General features: G+C 31.4%; 1 protein-coding gene and 2 long non-coding RNA genes across 5 annotated transcripts in view; 1 reads left to right on the top strand and 2 right to left on the bottom strand.

Moving 5' to 3' along the window:
* The window catches only part of LOC148271522 (uncharacterized), a 256041-nt gene that overhangs the window by 132602 nt on the left and 104097 nt on the right, over positions 1 to 19342 (bottom strand). The gene's annotated exons all lie outside the window — the stretch shown is intronic.
* On the top strand, positions 8245 to 10224 carry LOC148271524 (uncharacterized). Its single transcript, XR_015825074.1, has 2 exons — positions 8245 to 9877; positions 10005 to 10224. It is a non-coding gene; the product is annotated as an uncharacterized LOC148271524 (long non-coding RNA).
* Positions 8640 to 11630, bottom strand: LOC148271523 (uncharacterized). 2 transcript variants are annotated; one of them, XR_015825073.1, is made up of 3 exons: positions 10211 to 11630; positions 9094 to 9298; positions 8640 to 8700 (listed from the first exon to the last, which is right to left on the bottom strand). It is a non-coding gene; the product is annotated as an uncharacterized LOC148271523 (long non-coding RNA). The 2 variants fall into 2 exon arrangements; XR_015825072.1 differs by lacking the exon at positions 8640 to 8700 and having other exon boundaries at positions 8764 to 9693; positions 10211 to 11233.

The following is a 19342-nucleotide window of genomic DNA, read 5'->3' as shown; positions in this document are numbered from 1 at the left end:
TTGATTGGACATGATCAATTCACCAGCCCATGACAGGTCATAAGACCTAGATGTTCATATTACGTCCACTTAAATATTCTCTGTCTCTGTTGTAATATGTTAATCTCAATACTCCCAAAATCCAGTCTTTGTCTACAAATATTAGGACAAATTAAAAATACAAACAAACAAAACAAACCATAACGCCGTTTTTCCGAGAGGGTAGGCAGAGAGGAAAGAACGCCACATCACTCTTTATTTGCGTATATATCTCGCTTCCTCTACATTCATACATCTTCTCACACACGCGCGCCGATTATTCCGACTTTTGACATGTAGTAGACAATAGCCAGCGAAAGAACGGCTAAGAATGTTTACAATGCGAATGTTGATGGATGCAAAAATAGAGGAAGACCGAGAAAGACATGGCATGACCAAAAAAACGAATGCTTGAATGACATGTTAAAAATCGGAATAATCGGCGCGCGTGCATCCCATGTCGCTTGACTGTGGAATCATCTCCCATCCACCATCAAAGATGTTACCACAGTATCTCTGTTGAAATCACGTCTGAAGAAACATCTCCTTTCTCTTCCTAAATCTCTCCTCTTTTCCTGTTTTGTATTTTTTCCTTTTTATATTCAAATACATTTATTTTTATTTTTTTATATTTTTTGTTTTTTTTATTTTTATTTTCAATGAAATATGTTTTGACTTCAATAATAAAAATGAATGTTTTATTTTATTGGTTGGTTGGAAGAAATCGCCATTTGGCAATAAGCCCGCCAATGTACAATTAACATTATTTACAAAAAGTTAAATAAATAAATAAAACATGTTAATATAAACAGCTCCCCAGGGAGTTGAATCCAGTCTTTGTCTACAAAAATTTGGACAAACTCAAAATATTGTAAATAAATAAAAAATAAGATGTTTGAATGTAGATAAAGCGAGATCTGTATGCAAAGAAAGAGTGATGTGGCGTTTTATCCTCCCTGTCTACCCTTACGTGGAAACGGCGAGATGGTTTGTTTGTTTGTTTTAGGTATTCCAATACCCGTCCAATCGAGCTGGAATAAAATATATATTTCGAATCGGGTTGTGGTCGCGTGGCTAGTGTTGCGGACACACGGATCAGAGGGCCGTGGTTCGAACCCCACTCTATCCCCACTTGATTCCCATTTTCTTATAGTGAGTTATTTACAACTCGTTGAAAATGTCCCCAAAATCGAAATATCTGGGAAAATACTGAGATCGCAAATATTTCGTTTAAAAAAAAAAAAATATAATAATGCAATTATTATTATTATTACTTATTTAATTGCATGCATAAGTGTAATTTTATTTATAAAATAACATTATTTGAAGCGTAATGCTGATACTCGTAACTTCGTCATGTAAATTTGAATTATTCGTCGTTTTTAATTTTGTGTAAAAAAACGCGCCATTTCTTTATTTATTTTGCTTCTGTTTTGTATATCCTTATATGGTAAGAAAAACAAGCGAAAACAACTCGTGTACGTACTTGCAAATTTTCAACAATAAATCCAGGAGAACGATAATAATCTCAAATAAAATTTTCCATAGCAACAAAACAATTTATTGTTGCATTTTGTCGCAAAATGTTGTGAAATTTGTTTTCGGGCTCCGGGCTGAAAATTCTCCCAGAGCGCCAGTTTGAATTCGAAATTCGGCCGCGGAGCACACGCATTAAAAATCATATATTTTGCCACGCTTTTAATAAAAAAAAATGGGTGCCTTCGCCATTTATTTGATATTTATTTAAATAAATTCAGTTTAAACAAAAATAAAAATAATCTTGCCGGTGTTCGTATAAAACGTGGTGCTTAGGGGTGGCAATTTTGCATTTTAATAATAATTTATTTAAATTTTGCAATAAAAAATTTGTGTGTCAATTATATATGCGTGTTAAGTGAAATATCGAATTTTTTTATTTTTTTATTTAATCAGGAATCGAACCCTGAATACACGCGAATGAGGCAAACGTCTTAGCCGTTACACCGCGTTATACGCCAAATTAAATTGATTTAAATGGCATTTTTCTAATTGCGCAACAATTTGCAATGTTGAAGTGTTTTAAAATGTGTGTTCAATTATAGAAATGAATAATAAAATAAACTTAAAATCAGTTTAATTACTAAAAATAAAAATAACTATCCCTTCGCGTTGTCAAAAAGAAATAATATTTATTCGGTTCGTAAATACAACTGGGTCCACTGTTATATATTTTATATATTAATGACTTATCACTGTATAATTTTAAAGGGAAAATTATTATGTATGCCGACGACATTGGACTTTTTTATAAAAATCAAACAGACGTATTAACAAACAATGACATAAACGAAGACCTTACTATATTGACTAAATGGACAAACACAAACTTACTTACACTTAATGAAAAAAAATGCAATATTATCCATTTTGAATCTAGAAAAAAATGTCACAAAGTAGATGCTTACATAAATAATGAACGACTAACTGAAATTGAACATGTTAAATATTTAGGACTAACAATAGACAGACAATTGACATGGACAATACATATCAACAATTTAATTAGCAAAGTGGCAACTTTATCGAGTCTATTTTTTAAAATCAAAAACTTTGTTCCAATAAAGGAAAAAATTTTAATGTATGAAGCATATGTTAAAACTAAAATATGTTATATGCAACTACTATGGGGAACAGGATATCAAAATGACATAAACAGACTACAAAGACAGCAAAATAAAATATTAAAGTTAGTATATGACCTTCCCTATCTAACAGCAACTAAAGAACTTTTTGAACAAACTAAACAATTAAACGTAACTGAACTCTTTAAACTAGAATCTTTAAAATTTATTCATAAATTAGCCACTGATGTAATTGTAGACGAAGAATTAAAACTTGAAAAAAATTGTAGTAAACATGAACACAATACGAGAATTTCAGAAAAATATCATATACAATCTTTTAAAACGAGAAAAGGACAATCGAGACTTATAAACCATGGACTGAAATTATACAATAAACTACCAGACAAAACTAAACAAAAGACTCAGGCAACCTTTACAAAAGATGTTAAAAATATTATTATTAACAGTAGAATTTGAATTTTAAAAGTGAAAATATTTTGTTAAATGTATGTAACCCGTAAGGGTTTATCAATAAAATTTAAATAAAAAAAAAAAAAAAAAAAAAAAACTACCCAGGCTTTAGAAAATGTGTTTGCGATCTGGCCAAATCGTACCCGAAAATTTAGAGCGTGAGGCAAACGTTTTCTGGCGTATTTTTTCCTATTGCGCCATAATAATTATTGTTAAATTTCGTAAATGTTAACCGAGTGTCGGTTTGATTTGATTTTAATTTAAAATATTACAACGTTACGTCGCGTCGGTTTAATACAAGTGAAAATAAAAATAATTACCATTTGAAATATTTAATAAACGTGTTATAAAAATAATTATATATTTTATTCCGGGCGCGATTTATTTATTTTAAGTTTTAAAGAACGTGATGCAGGAACAAGAAGGCGAAACGAGATCAAGCAGAAGACAGCAGTATGATCTGATTTAAAATTATTATTAAATTCGAACTTGATTTTTTAAATGTTTTTTGTGCTTTTTCACTATTTACAGATTATTTTATTGTAAGTTTTAAGATTTTAACAGTAAAAATATACATTTAATTATTGCATAACAAAATGCAATGTTCGCTGCATCTACGTACATAAAAAAATTAAAGACGTGTATTTTTAGTAACTAAAATACGCGCGAATCTTCTACGTATTTGTCTCTATTTTACTGGTTATTTATTAAGTATTAAGACTGAGTGTAGTGATATATAAATTGTAGAGAATTAAATAGAAAAAACGAAAATCGCCGATAAAATAGATTAGGTTATCTTAATTAAATTAAATATTTATCTATTTCACAACACCAAGAAAAAAATTCGTAATTTGCTTGGTGAAAAATACGGCATTTTGATTATTGTTGCGATTTGAAAAAATTCAACGGCAACCTACATTTTTTACGCGTTAAATATTCAAGGCGAAAATTACAACATATTTTTTTTTTTTAAAGTTTTATTCTTAATTGCAAATCATAAATATACGCGGGTTTATGATTTGTAATGTGTATAATTAATTTAAAATACGAAATAAAAAATAATTTCATAAACGTTAAAATTTTTTAATGCTTTAATTTAAATAATTTAATTTAAAACACATGATCTTTACATTGACAAAACTACCCTGAGTCATTTCCTCATATTGTTCATATTCATACTAAATTTATTTAGATAATAATGTCAATAATCCAATGCGTATTTTATAATTATTTTTCCCTTTACAAGACTACGGTGTAAGTTGAAAAAATATTTTATACGGCGTTTTATACATTTTATAATCGTTACATTTCGTCGCGATTCGTCGATAAAACTATTTGTTTTCCCGATACCGGTTTATTTATCGATGGTGAGCGATTCTATTTAAATGATTTAACGGGACAAGTGCTACGCGAGAGATACAGATTGAAGGACAATGATACAAGATATCAGGATTTTCTTCAAATACAGGAATCTAGGATTTGTCGAGGAAAACGCAAGGTAAGCATTTAAAAAAAATCTTTTTATTTGACGTATTTTCAAAAAGTTTATTTCAGGACATCAACCGTAATTATTGGACATGAATAAAAGGATATAACATTGAATAACTTACCGAGTGACTAGGTTTACGTATATTCTGAAGTTAAAAGAATACGAGATTTTCTTCATAATTTAAAGGTACGTAAAATTCCAATTTGTTAATAATATTTTTGAAAATATGTATACATTTATATTATTAATAAATATTTTTTTTATTAATATAGACATAAATTTATAAATATAAATTAATCATCATCATCATCATTCCCTTTCCGCACCTAATGGTGCATAGGGCACTACATTGGTACACCAATTGCAGCAAAACTTGATAATTTTCGTTACATGAAGGTAAGATAATCATTCTTACGCTTCAGGGACCAGTCCAGAGACAACAAAATATTCTCGTGCGAAACAATTTTTTTATTTTTTTAAAAATTATTTTTATTTGAAAAATTATTTATTGACCCTTACAGATAATTACATTCATTTTACAAAAATAATATCGATATAATATTTTATTCACACTCTGTTGTTGATAATATTATTTATATCTTTTAAAAAGTTTGTCAATCTTTTGTTTAGTTTTGTCTGGTAGTTTATTGAATAATTTCAGTCTCTGTTTTTATTAGTCTCGATTGTCGTTGTCTCGTTTAAGAATGTTGTATCAGATATTATTACATTTGAAAAATTACTTTGTATCAACCATATCGCGAATCGAACCCGAAACCTTTTGAATGGTAGGCAAACGCGCTGACCATAACACCACGTGACCAATACATAAGTACATACTGAAAAATCGTTTGAAAGACCATGGGTCTTTCTATCGGCTTTCCTAATGCTAAAAAAAGTGTAAGAGTGGGCGCATGCAGAGATGCTTTTTCAAAATCAATTTGCTCGATTCCAAACAGAAACTTATTTATGAAACAAATGTCTAGAAACTGTTTGAAAACGCCATATGCTCTTACTATGAAGCGGACATAGAATGATAAAGGTTTAAAGAACCACTGGGTTCGATACCCGACAAAAATGTATTTTTTTTCAAATCACGATGGCCGATAGAGAATTCTAAATTTGTGAAAGCCATATGCTCTAACTTTGTTGCAGACATGGAATAATAAAGGTTTTTGAAAACCACTGGGTTCGATACCCGACCAAATTTTATTTTTTTACAGATCTTAATAGCCGATTGGGATGTCGAAGTTTGTGGAAGCCATATGCTCTAACTTTGTAGCAGACATGGAATATTAAAGGTTTTTAAAACTACTCGGTTCGATACCCGGCAAAATATTATTTTTTTTCAGATCATGATGGCCGATTGGGATGTCGAAGTTTGTGGAAGCCATATGCTCTAACTATGTAGCAGACATGGAATGATAAAGGTTTAAAAAAACCACTGGGTTCGATACCCGAAAAATTTTTCTTTTTTTACAGATCTTAATAGCCGATTGGGATGTCGAAGTTTGTGGAAGCCATATGCTCTAACTATGTAGCAGACATGGAATGATAAACGTTTAAAAAAACCACTGGGTTCGATACCCGACAAACATGTCTTTTTTTTCAGATCATGATGGCCGATAGAGAAGTCTAAATTTGTGGAAGCCATATGCTCTAACTATGTAGCAGACATGGAATGATAAAGGTTTAAAAAAACCACTGGGTTCGATACCCGACAAAATTTTCTTTTTTTACAGATCTTAATAGCTGATTGGGATGTCGAAGTTTGTGGAAGCCATATGCTCTAACTATGTAGCAGACATGGAATGATAAAGGTTTAAAAAAACCACTGGGTTCGATACCCGACAAAATTTTCTTTTTTTACAGATCTTAATAGCCGATTGGGATGTCGAAGTTTGTGGAAGCCATATGCTCTAACTATGTAGCAGACATGGAATAATGAAGATGAAAAAAAACCACTGGGTTCGATACCCGACAACATTTTCTTTTTTTACAGATCTAAATAGCCGATTGGGATGTCGAAGTTTGTGGAAGCCATATGCTCTAACTATGTAGCAGACATGGAATAATGAAGATGAAAAAAAACCACTGGGTTCGATACCCGACAACATTTTCTTTTTTTACAGATCTAAATAGCCGATTGGGATGTCGAAGTTTGTGGAAGCCATATGCTCTAACTATGTAGCAGACATGGAATATTAAAGGTTTTTAAAACTACTGGGTTCGATACCCGAGAAAATATTCTTTTTTTTCAGATCATGATGGCCGATAGAGGATTCTAAATTTGTGGAAGCCATATGCTCTAACTATGTAGCAGACATGGAATGATGAAGATAAAAAAACCACTGGGTTCGATACCCGACCTAATTTTCTTTTTTTTAGATCTAAATAGCCGATTGGGATGTCGAAGTTTGTGGAAGCCATATGCTCTAACTATGTAGCAGACATGGAATGATGAAGGTTTAAAAAAAACACTGGGTTCGATACCCGACAATATTTTCTTTTTTTCAGATCATGATGGCCGATAGAGGATTCTAAATTTGTGGAAACCATATGCTCTAACTATGTAGCAGACATGGATTGATAAAGGTTTTTGAAAACTACTGGGTTCGATACCCGACAAAATTTTCTTTTTTTTCAGATCATGATGGCCGATGGAGAATTCTCAATTTGTGGAAGCCATATGCTCTAACTATGCAGCAGACATGGAATGATAAAAGTTTTAAAAAACCACTGGGTTCGATACCCGACAAAATTTTCTTTTTTTACAGATCTAAATAGCCGATTGGGATGTCGAAGTTTGTGGAAGCCATATGCTCTAACTATGTAGCAGACATGGAATGATAAAGGTTTAAAAAACCACTGGGTTCGATACCCGACAACATTTTATTTTTTTACAGATCATGATGGCCGATAGAGAATTCTAAATTTGTGGAAGCCATATGCTCTAACTATGTAGCAGACATGGAATAATGAAGATGAAAAAAAACCACTGGGTTCGATACCCGACAACATTTTCTTTTTTTACAGATCTAAATAGCCGATTGGGATGTCGAAGTTTGTGGAAGCCATATGCTCTAACTATGTAGCAGACATGGAATGATAAAGGTTTAAAAAAACCACTGGGTTCGATACCCGACAAAATTTTCTTTTTTTACAGATCTTAATAGCCGATTGGGATGTCGAAGTTTGTGGAAGCCATATGCTCTAACTATGTAGCAGACATGGAATGATAAAGGTTTAAAAAACCACTGGGTTCGATACCCGACAACATTTTATTTTTTTACAGATCATGATGGCCGATAGAGAATTCTAAATTTGTGGAAGCCATATGCTCTAACTATGTAGCAGACATGGAATAATGAAAATGAAAAAAAACCACTGGGTTCGATACCCGACAACATTTTCTTTTTTTACAGATCTAAATAGCCGATTGGGATGTCGAAGTTTGTGGAAGCCATATGCTCTAACTATGTAGCAGACATGGAATATTAAAGGTTTTTAAAACTACTGGGTTCGATACCCGAGAAAATATTCTTTTTTTTCAGATCATGATGGCCGATAGAGGATTCTAAATTTGTGGAAGCCATATGCTCTAACTATGTAGCAGACATGGAATGATGAAGATAAAAAAACCACTGGGTTCGATACCCGACCTAATTTTCTTTTTTTTAGATCTAAATAGCCGATTGGGATGTCGAAGTTTGTGGAAGCCATATGCTCTAACTATGTAGCAGACATGGAATGATGAAGGTTTAAAAAAAACACTGGGTTCGATACCCGACAGAAGTTTCTCTTTTTTCAGATTATGATGGCCGATAGGAAATTCTAAATGAGTGGCAGCCATATGCTCTAACTATGTAGCAGACATGGAATGATGAAGGTTTTAAAAAAACACTGGGTTCGATACCCGACAATATTTTATTTTTTTCAGATCATGATGGCCGATAGAGGATTCTAAATTTGTGGAAGCCATATGCTCTAACTATGTAGCAGACATGGATTGATAAAGGTTTTTGAAAACTACTGGGTTCGATACCCGACAAAATTTCCCATTTTTTTCAGATCATGATGGCCGATAGAGAATTCTAAATTTGTGGCAGCCATATGCTCTAACTATGTAGCAGACATGGATTGATAAAGGTTTTTGAAAACACCTGGGTTCGATACCCGACAATATTTTCTTTTTTTACTAGATCTTAATAGCCGATTGGGATGTCCAAGCTTGTGGAAGCCATATGCTCTAACTATGTAGCAGACATGGAATAATGAAGATTAAAAAAAACCACTGGGTTCGATACCCGAGAATATTTTCTTTTTTTACAGATCTTAATAGCCGATTGGGATGTCCAAGCTTGTGGAAGCCATATGCTCTAACTATGTAGCAGACATGGAATAATGAAGATTAAAAAAAACCACTGGGTTCGATACCCGACAACATTTTCTTTTTTCACTAGATCTTAATAGCCGATTAGGATGTCCAAGTTTGTGGAAGCCATATGCTCTAACTATGTAGCAGACATGGAATAATGAAGATTAAAAAAAACCACTGGGTTCGATACCCGACAATATTTTCTTTTTTTACAGATCTTAATAGCCGATTAGGATGTCCAAGTTTGTGGAAGCCATATGCTCTAACTATGTAGCAGACATGGAATAATGAAGATTAAAAAAAACCACTGGGTTCGATACCCGACAATATTTTCTTTTTTTACTAGATCTTAATAGCCGATTGGGATGTCCAAGCTTGTGGAAGCCATATGCTCTAACTATGTAGCAGACATGGAATAATGAAGATTAAAAAAACCACTGGGTTCGATACCCGACAACATTTTCTTTTTTTACAGATCTTAATAGCCGATTAGGATGTCCAAGTTTATGGAAGCCATATGCTCTAACTATGTAGCAGACATGGAATAATGAAGATTAAAAAAAACCACTGGGTTCGATACCCGACAATATTTTCTTTTTTTACAGATCTTAATAGCCGATTGGGATGTCCAAGCTTGTGGAAGCCATATGCTCTAACTATGTAGCAGACATGGAATAATGAAGATTAAAAAAAACCACTGGGTTCGATACCCGACCACATTTTCTTTTTTTACAGATCTTAATAGCCGATTAGGATGTCCAAGTTTGTGGAAGCCATATGCTCTAGCTATGTAGCAGACATAGAATGATAAAGGTTTAAAAAAAACCACTGGGTTCGATACCCGACAATATTTTCTTTTTTTTCTGATCATGATGGCCGATAGAGGATTCTAAATTTGTGGAAGCCATATGCTCTAAATATGTAGCAGACATGGATTGATAAAGGTTTTTGAAAACTACTGGGTTCGATAACCGACAAAATTTCCCTTTTTTTTCAGATCATGATGGCTGATAGAGAATTCTAAATTTGTGGCAGCCATATGCTCTAGCTATGTAGCAGACATGGAATGATGAAGGTTTAAAAAAACCACTGGGTTCGATACCCGACAATATTTTCTTTTTTTTCAGATCATGATGGCCGATAGAGGATTCTAAATTTGTGGAAGCCATATGCTCTAACTATGTAGCAGACATGGATTGATAAAGGTTTAAAAAAACTACTGGGTTCGATACCTGACGAAATTGTCTTTTTTACAGGTATTAATAGCCTATCGAGTTGTCTTAAGTTTGTGGAATGATAATTGTTAAAAATTTATGGGTTCAATTCCTGACTTAACCTTTTTAGAGACGTCTAGAGGCTTTTTGTCGAAGCCATATGCTCTAACTATGCAGCGGACATGGAAAGAGACGATTGCTGAAAAGCTCTGGGTTAGATTCCTGCAAAATTTTTTTTTTACAGGTGTTGAACGCCGCTAGAGACGTTCAGACGCGGTTTATGTAAGCCATTTGCTGCAACTCGGGAGGCGGACAAGGAGTGATAATTGTTGAAAATTGTTTGGTTCGATCCCAATTTTTTTTTACAGGAGTTTAAAGCCGAGTCGAAAGACTGTTTGTGGACACCATATGCTCCAACTTGGGAGCGGACATGGAATGCTTAATTTATTGTTTTTATTTTATCTAATACAGGTGAAATTGAGGTCTAGAGGCTGTTAACTTTAATTTACTTTTTCTGTCACTAACTTTTTTACATTAATTGTAACATGAAAAGCATTTCATCTCATGAGATTTTAGTTTTATTTATGATGACTTACGTATTATTAAAAATGTAAATAATTTTAAATACAATGACACAGCTTGTAGTGACACAATCAGAAACGACCCGTGTCTGTGAACTTACTCAGACTCGCTAGAAAACTCTTATGGAGTCCGGGCAGCAATAATGCATTTATAATATAATTTAATTATTATGCCGGAGTTTTTGTGTTATTCCTAACTCAATAGCTATTTAAATTTGTAGACAATTTAGTAACTTTTCTTAAGTGGTAATTTTAATAATGTATTTTGGGCATGTTGTAAGGGAATACTCATTATCATTTGTGTTTCAATTTGATATTCACTTTTTATTTAAGGGTTTGTATTTTAGTTGTCACCAATGTCAAAGACGGTGTAGAGGTTTGCCTAATTTTGTAACAGTATGGTGTAATTTGACATTGGGATAATCATTGAAAGCTGTAAATTCTTAAAATCGCGATGTAAATATTTTTCAATGTTTTTGTACTAACAAAACAATTTTTAAATTAGATTTCTATAAGATTCGTTATTTCTTTGACGTGCGAAACAAAAAACAAGGACTTGTGGTCTAGAATGGTTTCGGGTATGTGGAGGGAGCTTTCAATGATTATATTATGCATGTAGTGGGATATTTTATGTGTTGATTTTATTTTACTAATGTGGTTTAGTTAGAAAAATTAAGTAGAACTGTAAACCTTAATGTAAGTTTGATTTGCTCTGACGTATTGATTTGTGGCTAACACGTGTTCGAGAAACTTAAAGTTCGAAGAAAATTTTGTTTTTTTTATACTTAAATAATGATGTTTTCTTCTAGATTCCTGATCTTTTTAACATATTCGTTTTACTATCTCCAGCCATTGGTGCATAGAGCACTGCATAAGTACTTCAACTACAGTGTATCTCGATCATAAAAAACGAATTAGTAATTTTTTCCTAAAATAATCTTATGTGTTATTTTTTCTCCGTAGATATTTTTGGAGCTGTTTCTCGTTTATTTTTCTACTCAATATTATTGTATGTTAATTAAATTTATAATTAACAACTAACTATGTTTTCTTTTAGGCCGATTCTCCACATTACTTTTATTGGTAACTAATAACTAATATTTTTCCATAGGTATTTAAAACATTGATAATGCTTATATTTTCTTGTATTTTTTTCTTTGATGTTTATAATGATCTGGACACCTATTTTTGTATAACATTTCAATTATGTATTTAATGAGCTGCCTCTAAATTTTTCATTCTTAATTGGAAGCTTATGTTTTGTCCAAATGTATATATGTATGTTTATATATATATATATATAGTTTATGTTTCTACTCAATATTATTGTATTTTAATTTAATTCATAATTAAAAACTAACTTTGTTTTCTTTCAGGCTAATTCTCACGTCAGTTTTACCGGTAACTAATAAATTATGTTTGTCCATAGCTATTTAAAACTTTAATCAATTAGTTATACAGATAATGCTTTGTTTTTCGTCCAAATATCCACTCGTCATTTGGATGAAATGTCAAATATCATACTCAAACTGTGTACATACTATGTTTTCCATAGATTTTAAGCTTATAATGTGCAATATTTACCATGCATTACTGTTATATTTTATTGTATTTTTTTCTTCGATGTTAATAACAATCTGGATACTTATTTCTGTAAAGCATTTAATTTATGTATTTAATGTGCTTTCCCTAAAATTTGCATTTCGATTGAAATTTTTATGTTTTGTCTAAATGTATTTATATATTAAATGCTTTTAATGTTCTTTATAACTAAGTAACACAACTAATATATCTTTTTCAATTTGTTTTATTTTCAAAATAATGTGACGAGGAAAAGGCCAACTCATCTCCTCCGCTCGTCTGCGGTGTCCTGTGGCGTAGAAGCTTTACACCCGCAGCGTTGTCCAGTTTCGGGGTAGCACTTTTGCCGGGATTCGGAACACTGTCAAGCCGCATACCGCCATAGACACGCTAGGCCCTCGGCCTTGGATCCCCCCCCAAAAAATGAGGTAAAAATGCTTAGGATTTTACTTAGTATTTCATAAATCGCATTTTTTGTCTAGGTTTATTTTTAAAAGTTGTTATTGACATATTACTATAGCAAACCTGGCCTCCAGCCTCAAGCCTTCAGGGGGCGCTAGTTTGACATGTTTTGAGTTAAAAACTGACATGAGAAAAAGGCTTTCTTTCTTCTCTAACTCATATAGTGTCCATGCGGCTCGACTGTGGAATCATCTCCCATCCACCATTAAAGATGTTACTACATTATCTCTGTTTAAATCACGTCTGAAGAAACATCTCTTTTCTCTTCCTTAATCTTTCCTCCTTTCCTCTTTCCTCCTTTTTTCCTTATTCCCATTGAGTAATAGTTTCGATTTGAGGTTATTTATAAACAAATACGTTTATTTCTATTTTAATATATCTTTAGCTTTTTAATCTTTTTTCTATCGAATATGTTCTGTAACTTTAATTATAAAAATAAAACTTTTATTTTATTGGTTGGTTGGAAAAAATTGCCATTTAGCAATAAGCCCGCCAATGTAAAAATAACATTATGTACAAAAAGTTGAATAAAAAAAAAATTAAAAAGGCAAAAATACAGTATTTAGTATTTGAAACTTGAAAGGGTGGCAAAAAAAACTGTCAAATAAAAACTGTCAAATTTCGACATATTTTCAATATAAGTGATAATCCAATGTCCCGAACCATTCATTGGTTTGAATCAAATTTACCTTAACTATTTTAAACTTGTTAAAAATATATTTTGAAAGGCGCAAATATAAATGCATGAATGTACTGGTTGTGACACAAAATACCGAAAAAAATCATTGGTTAAGATTTCCTTTTTTTTCAACCAACATAGACGTAGGTTCTTACTTAAATAAATACTTGTGGTAAAATCACTCCCGAAAATTCTATTTTTAAAAGCGCATTTTCTTTGTTGTCCAAAGCGTTAAAGCGACCAGTCGCTCAATCACAAGTAACTATCGACGTGATAACAATTTCTCATCATGGTTGTATATCGTATTCGCAATCACAATGCAACATCCATGAACACTTACATTAAATGTCAAAATATTTACGTTTTGCGACGTATAATCCTGCTGCGCAATCACATATTTGAATTTTACCGGTGTAAATATGGAAAATAATCCAAAACTGTTATTTTCATTTATTTATTTATTATTTATCACGCATATTTATTGCATTTAGCCGGCGGTTGGCAAGCCAAATATCAAGAAAAGCAGTCTCTATTGTAATTGTAATTTAATTTCCCCTTTTTTGTATCAGATACTCCTTTGTATTTTGCAAATGCAATATATTGTATTATTTTTTTATTTTTAATCAATGAACTTTATTTATTAACGAGGAAAAGCGTCGACTTAGAGATTACACACGCGTTGACTTATGACTGCGATAACTTGAGCATGTTCATTATTTAATATATTAAAATAAAATTGTTTTTATGTAGGTACCACTTATATTTTTTTATAATTTGACAACCAACTAGTTTCGGCAATACTATGCCTTCTTCGGGGTTAATTAACAACTAACATACCATGTAAAAAAAAATCACAGTTAAGGTAGAGTGGGCGTGGCTTCGGGGTAGTACATAAAAACAATATGATTTTATTTTATTTTAATATATTAAATAATAATGTTCCACAAATTAAGTCCTTCAAACATCAAAAATATATTCATTATTGTTCATTGTGGTCGCTCAAATGCTTAGAATGTTTTTAAGCACGTCGATAGTCATTTGTGATTAAGCTACTGGGTCCACAAAGTTTTTATATCTGCTGATCTATTTTATAATCTCAAAGTATCTAAGAAAATAATTATTAAAAAAAAATGTTATTTGCTCAGTGACTACAAGAAGACCCCTGATTCCCGGGGTCCTGGGGCCCTGGATCCTCCTAATGCGTTCCTGAATACTGTGTTGCCTGCGCCCCGGCGTGGTTGCGGTAAAGCGGTCTTCACTGCGCCGTGTTTGCGTTCGTCAACAAATGGGATAAAGTAATTATTTTTAATTGATATTTTTTGACTATTTTTACATCTTAAATAACACATTCATTTTCAATTCATTATTTAATTGGTGCTTAATTTAATCGGATAAAAAGTCATTCATACACCAAATCCTTCTTAAAACCATTAGTCAATGACGAACTACATCTGTTTATTTTATGGATACACATCGTACAAATTAATGTTTTTTAAAAAAAAAAATCCATCTGTTACCTTCCTTTTTATCAAATTTAAGACAAGTGATGTAAGATTGTTGGTGTAACTGTCTATATTGTTAGTTGTTTTTTTTTTTAATGGAAGATTTTTTTTTTGTTTTTTTTTATTTCGCTTTTGTAATTATTAATATGATCTGAGTAGCTTCAAAACAGGTATCTGTGTACCTAGTGAAGTTTATTTTATTTTTTTACTTGTACATATTATAATATTACATATATTTTTTTGTACACTTTGCCCAGCTAACAGGGGTACATACCCCGTTCAAAACTAGGGTAATTACATTTTAATACAATATAATTATTTACAAATTAATAGAAAGAACAGACAAATAAAATGTAAACCGACTAGTATACATTTATTGATAAATACACACACATTTATATATGTATGTATATATGTTACATACATACATATATTTACATATACACACATACATACATACATACACAAGTTACTAGTAATATTTCCTTGCAATGTTATGTAAGCCCTTAATAAGCAAGGAAATTATACTATGTACTATCAATAAATGCGGTATTTCTTCTGTTTCTATAAAATAAAAAATGGAACAAATTTTATTCTATCTATTTTGTGTAATTCTATAATTGAAGATATACATGCATGTGAAATTGTATCTACGAATAACTTCAAATTGTATGTTTTCTAGTGTGTATCTTTGTTTTATTACAAATAAAATAAAATAAATATTATATGAAATTAAGGCCAGTCCAAGAACATTGAAATGTTGCAGTGTAGAACCGCCTTGAAAACCAATTATTAGCGTCCACCCTGCCAGAAATTGAATCCAGGACCTCAATAATGGTAGACAAACTCGTCAACCTCTATCTAACGAGGTGGACTTTTTTCACTCAATTTCCTTTCACATTATATTAACCTGAGAGTAGCCATCGAGTCAAAAATGCTCGTCCTGGGTTCTGGTCCTTTTTCACACTCAGAACTGTATTATTTATCTACCCGGACACAGAATAAATCTCACATTCAAACTTAAATATTGAAATTAAAAATAGTCTTATATTTAATCGATTTAAGTAAAATAATTTCATGAGAGTATACAGTCTTATGAACTACCTAACTTAATACAGCGTAAATAATAATGTGCTAGTAGTTCTTCTGGCACTATCCGATGTTTTTTTTACAAAATTGATGTTCTATTATATATTTTTTTAAATCATGTTCTCCGGACCTGAAAAGGGACCTTTTCTTACCCATGGCAGGACCTTAATTGTGCAAAAGACACTGATTTAATTGATCCATTGTTTATCATTTGTGTCATGAAACTAATTTAGTTTATTTTTTTATAGTTCACAAGAGCGCGGAGTTCTCCCGTCGAAAGATGTCTCGTTTCGTCCTTCCCTTTGAGAGATCTTCTTAATCGGTATCTACGCGAGCAATTGAAGAGATTAATCAAACAATATTAAAACCTTACAATAACCATGATAATTATGGATAACTTATACAGCGCCATTCTCGTAATATAATACCTCAAGGGCGCTTTACAAAGTGATTATATAAAGATATAAATTTAATTTTAACTTTTTAATTTAAGAAAAATAATGTCTTGTCACCACATGCTAAGAATTTATTCAAATGATTTAAAAAACAAGTGGGTTTTAATTTTCTTCAGAAACATCACTCTCACAGTTTCGGACCTCTGCTGAGAGAGCATTCCATGCCGTAGGGCCTGCGACCGCAAATGCGCGTTCGCCAAATTAAGAGCGCTGTTTGCGTTGAGGTATAATAACTTTTCCTTTCGACGTTGATATAGCTGATCTAATCGTAAGACGTCCGTCAGCTAGTTCATCTTGAATGCAGAGTTCCCTTAGATATTCTGGAGCAGAGTTGTGCAGTGACTTATACATAAGCCAACAGAGTTTGTATTCCACCCTCTGTGGTAAACGTACCCAGTGTAATTCCCGAAGTAGTGGAGTGCTATGACTGAACAATGCTTCGCTCGTATTGTTAAATATTTCAAAATAAAAATAAGCCTTCCATTTTAACAGTAAATTCAAAACTGCGTTTCAAAACATGACATCTGTTTTTCTTTCGTCAAATAATTTCAAACACATCAAACAGTTCATGTAACGTCATAAAATAGTTCTAAATTACTATGCCGTAATGTTGTGAATTACGATATTGGCCCTTTTAGACCCTAGCCACAGTTATATTTACAAATTCTTGTACCAATTAGAGTATCTGAAGTTGGTAATGAATAGTAGTTGGTAAAATCCATTGATATAATTTGCTGTTCAATATCTAAATTTAACTCTGCCATGCCCAATGTAGACAATCTGCAACATGCCGATAATCGGTGTGTAAAAGTAAATTCAAACATGTTAATCACTCGGCGACTGGTCAATTATATTGTGTACATACTAGCCATTATAGTTTATTTTTAAAAGTCGCCACCCGGGTAAAACTTGTTGATAAAATTTGAAACAAAAAGTCAGTTGCACGTATTCTGTCAAGTGTAAACTAGCTTAAGTTCAAATGGTGATTTTTAATTATTTTTTTTAAGATATGAAATTATAATTCGGTAGTCAGATGGCAGAAGGGACCATCTGTATTTTTGTCTGTTTTGTAGTTTTTGAAAGTTTTAAAAAATGTTTTAGTAAATACAAATAGAAATAATATGAAAAAACAGCATCATTTAGAATGGTCATTTATTATTGAAAATTAACACTAAAATATTTAAGTTTGTGGATCTGTTTGTGGGTCTTAAAATTGAGTAGTATTTCAGCTCTCCTGAACATTTTTGAAAAGTAAAGATGGTCCCGGTCCCTTCTGCCATCTGACTACCAAATTGTTTCCGCAACTTTCGTTATTATATAAAAAATTGTTTTTATAAATCGTTATTTCTTGTTTTCCGAACGATCTTGTAATTTTTTTAACCCTTTTATGCCAGATGTAGCATATTGTCATAATAAAGTAAAATGTTAAATTAAAAATGATTAAAAAAAAATAATTATTTCCCAGTATTTGCGTAAAAATGTTTTTAATTAAAATTAGAAAAATTGCGAATTGAAGGGTTAAGGAAAGACTTTTAACTATGGTATAATAATTTATTGGGTCAATTAGACATTTTATGTTGTCTCTTAATTGTATTTATAGTTCTGTTTATATAATATTAACATCTGTTTGTACTTTTGTGTTTGTATATTTTATCATTTTGCAGTTTACAAATTTAAACCTACCTACTAAGTCAGATTAAATTATGTATAGAATACAGAGTAGAGAATATATTTTGCTGTGTCCATATTAAACACAGAAATCATGGAAGAAAAATAATCTTTTATACTGGCTTTAAAAAACTTAATCAGTTTTACAAAATTGTTTATAAACTATTATTGTTTTAATTGAATTTTACAAACCATATCTAAAAAATGAAAATTATATGAATTTGCTTAAATAAGATGTATTGTTAGTTAAATTTTGGTCTATTTAACTTTTTTTTCGTCATTACTTATGTTCACATATATTTGGTGAAAGATGTTTAATGTTATTTATTATTTATATTATTTTGAGACCTGTATATATTGTGATATCTTTTACTGTTTGGGAACTGAAAATAAATTTAATTAAGCTTTACAATGTATTTTATTGAAAACAAACAATATTTTCCATTTGTGTAAATGTATGTATACAAGGACTGAGTTTTAACCCCAGAGTGTTACTTAATTAACATTTTTAAATATAGATAAATAAAATTTTAGATAATATTAATGGAAGTCTGGGCATTTAAGAGTTCTTATGACCTGCATACTAGACAGCGCCAAAATTTATTTTTATTTAATATACGGGTGAAATAATTAAGTCAGATGAATCTCACATACATCATTACAGGTGTCGATGCTCTTTTACTTAACTTAAATCAACAGATAGAAGAATATAATGTATATGAATGTTGGAACATTGGCAGAATGGTGAATTATACACAGTGTGTCAAGTGGTCTCTTAAACCCGTCAATAAGAAGTCATATGCCTAGTAAATGCCAAGACTTCCGTATTCCCTTTTCTAGAATGTTTTGGAGAATAATGTTACTTAAGAACGTTTTTTAATTAATATTTGTTGTATTCAAAATGCTTACCTAAATAATATTTTTACTCTTATCAAATAAATTATTTCAGTAAAACATGTTTTTATTAATTTTTACACCACCGTTTAACCTAGTTTTGAGATTGTGACCCGAAAACCGTTTTTTTACTTGCGTCATGACTCAAATCATCAACTGTAGCTATTTTATACATTAACATCATTATCCTCACATATAATAAATAAAACACAGTTAATTTTTCTTAGAAGTACATGCAAAAGTAAAAGTACCCATGTATAT

This window comes from Micrasema longulum, unplaced genomic scaffold (assembly GCF_059751315.1).
Source record: "Micrasema longulum isolate JH-2025_06_02 unplaced genomic scaffold, ASM5975131v1 h1tg002825l, whole genome shotgun sequence".
Taxonomy (NCBI): Eukaryota; Metazoa; Arthropoda; class Insecta; order Trichoptera; family Brachycentridae; genus Micrasema; species Micrasema longulum.
Note: the sequence above shows the minus strand (reverse complement) of the source record. Positions and strands in the feature narration are given on the sequence as shown.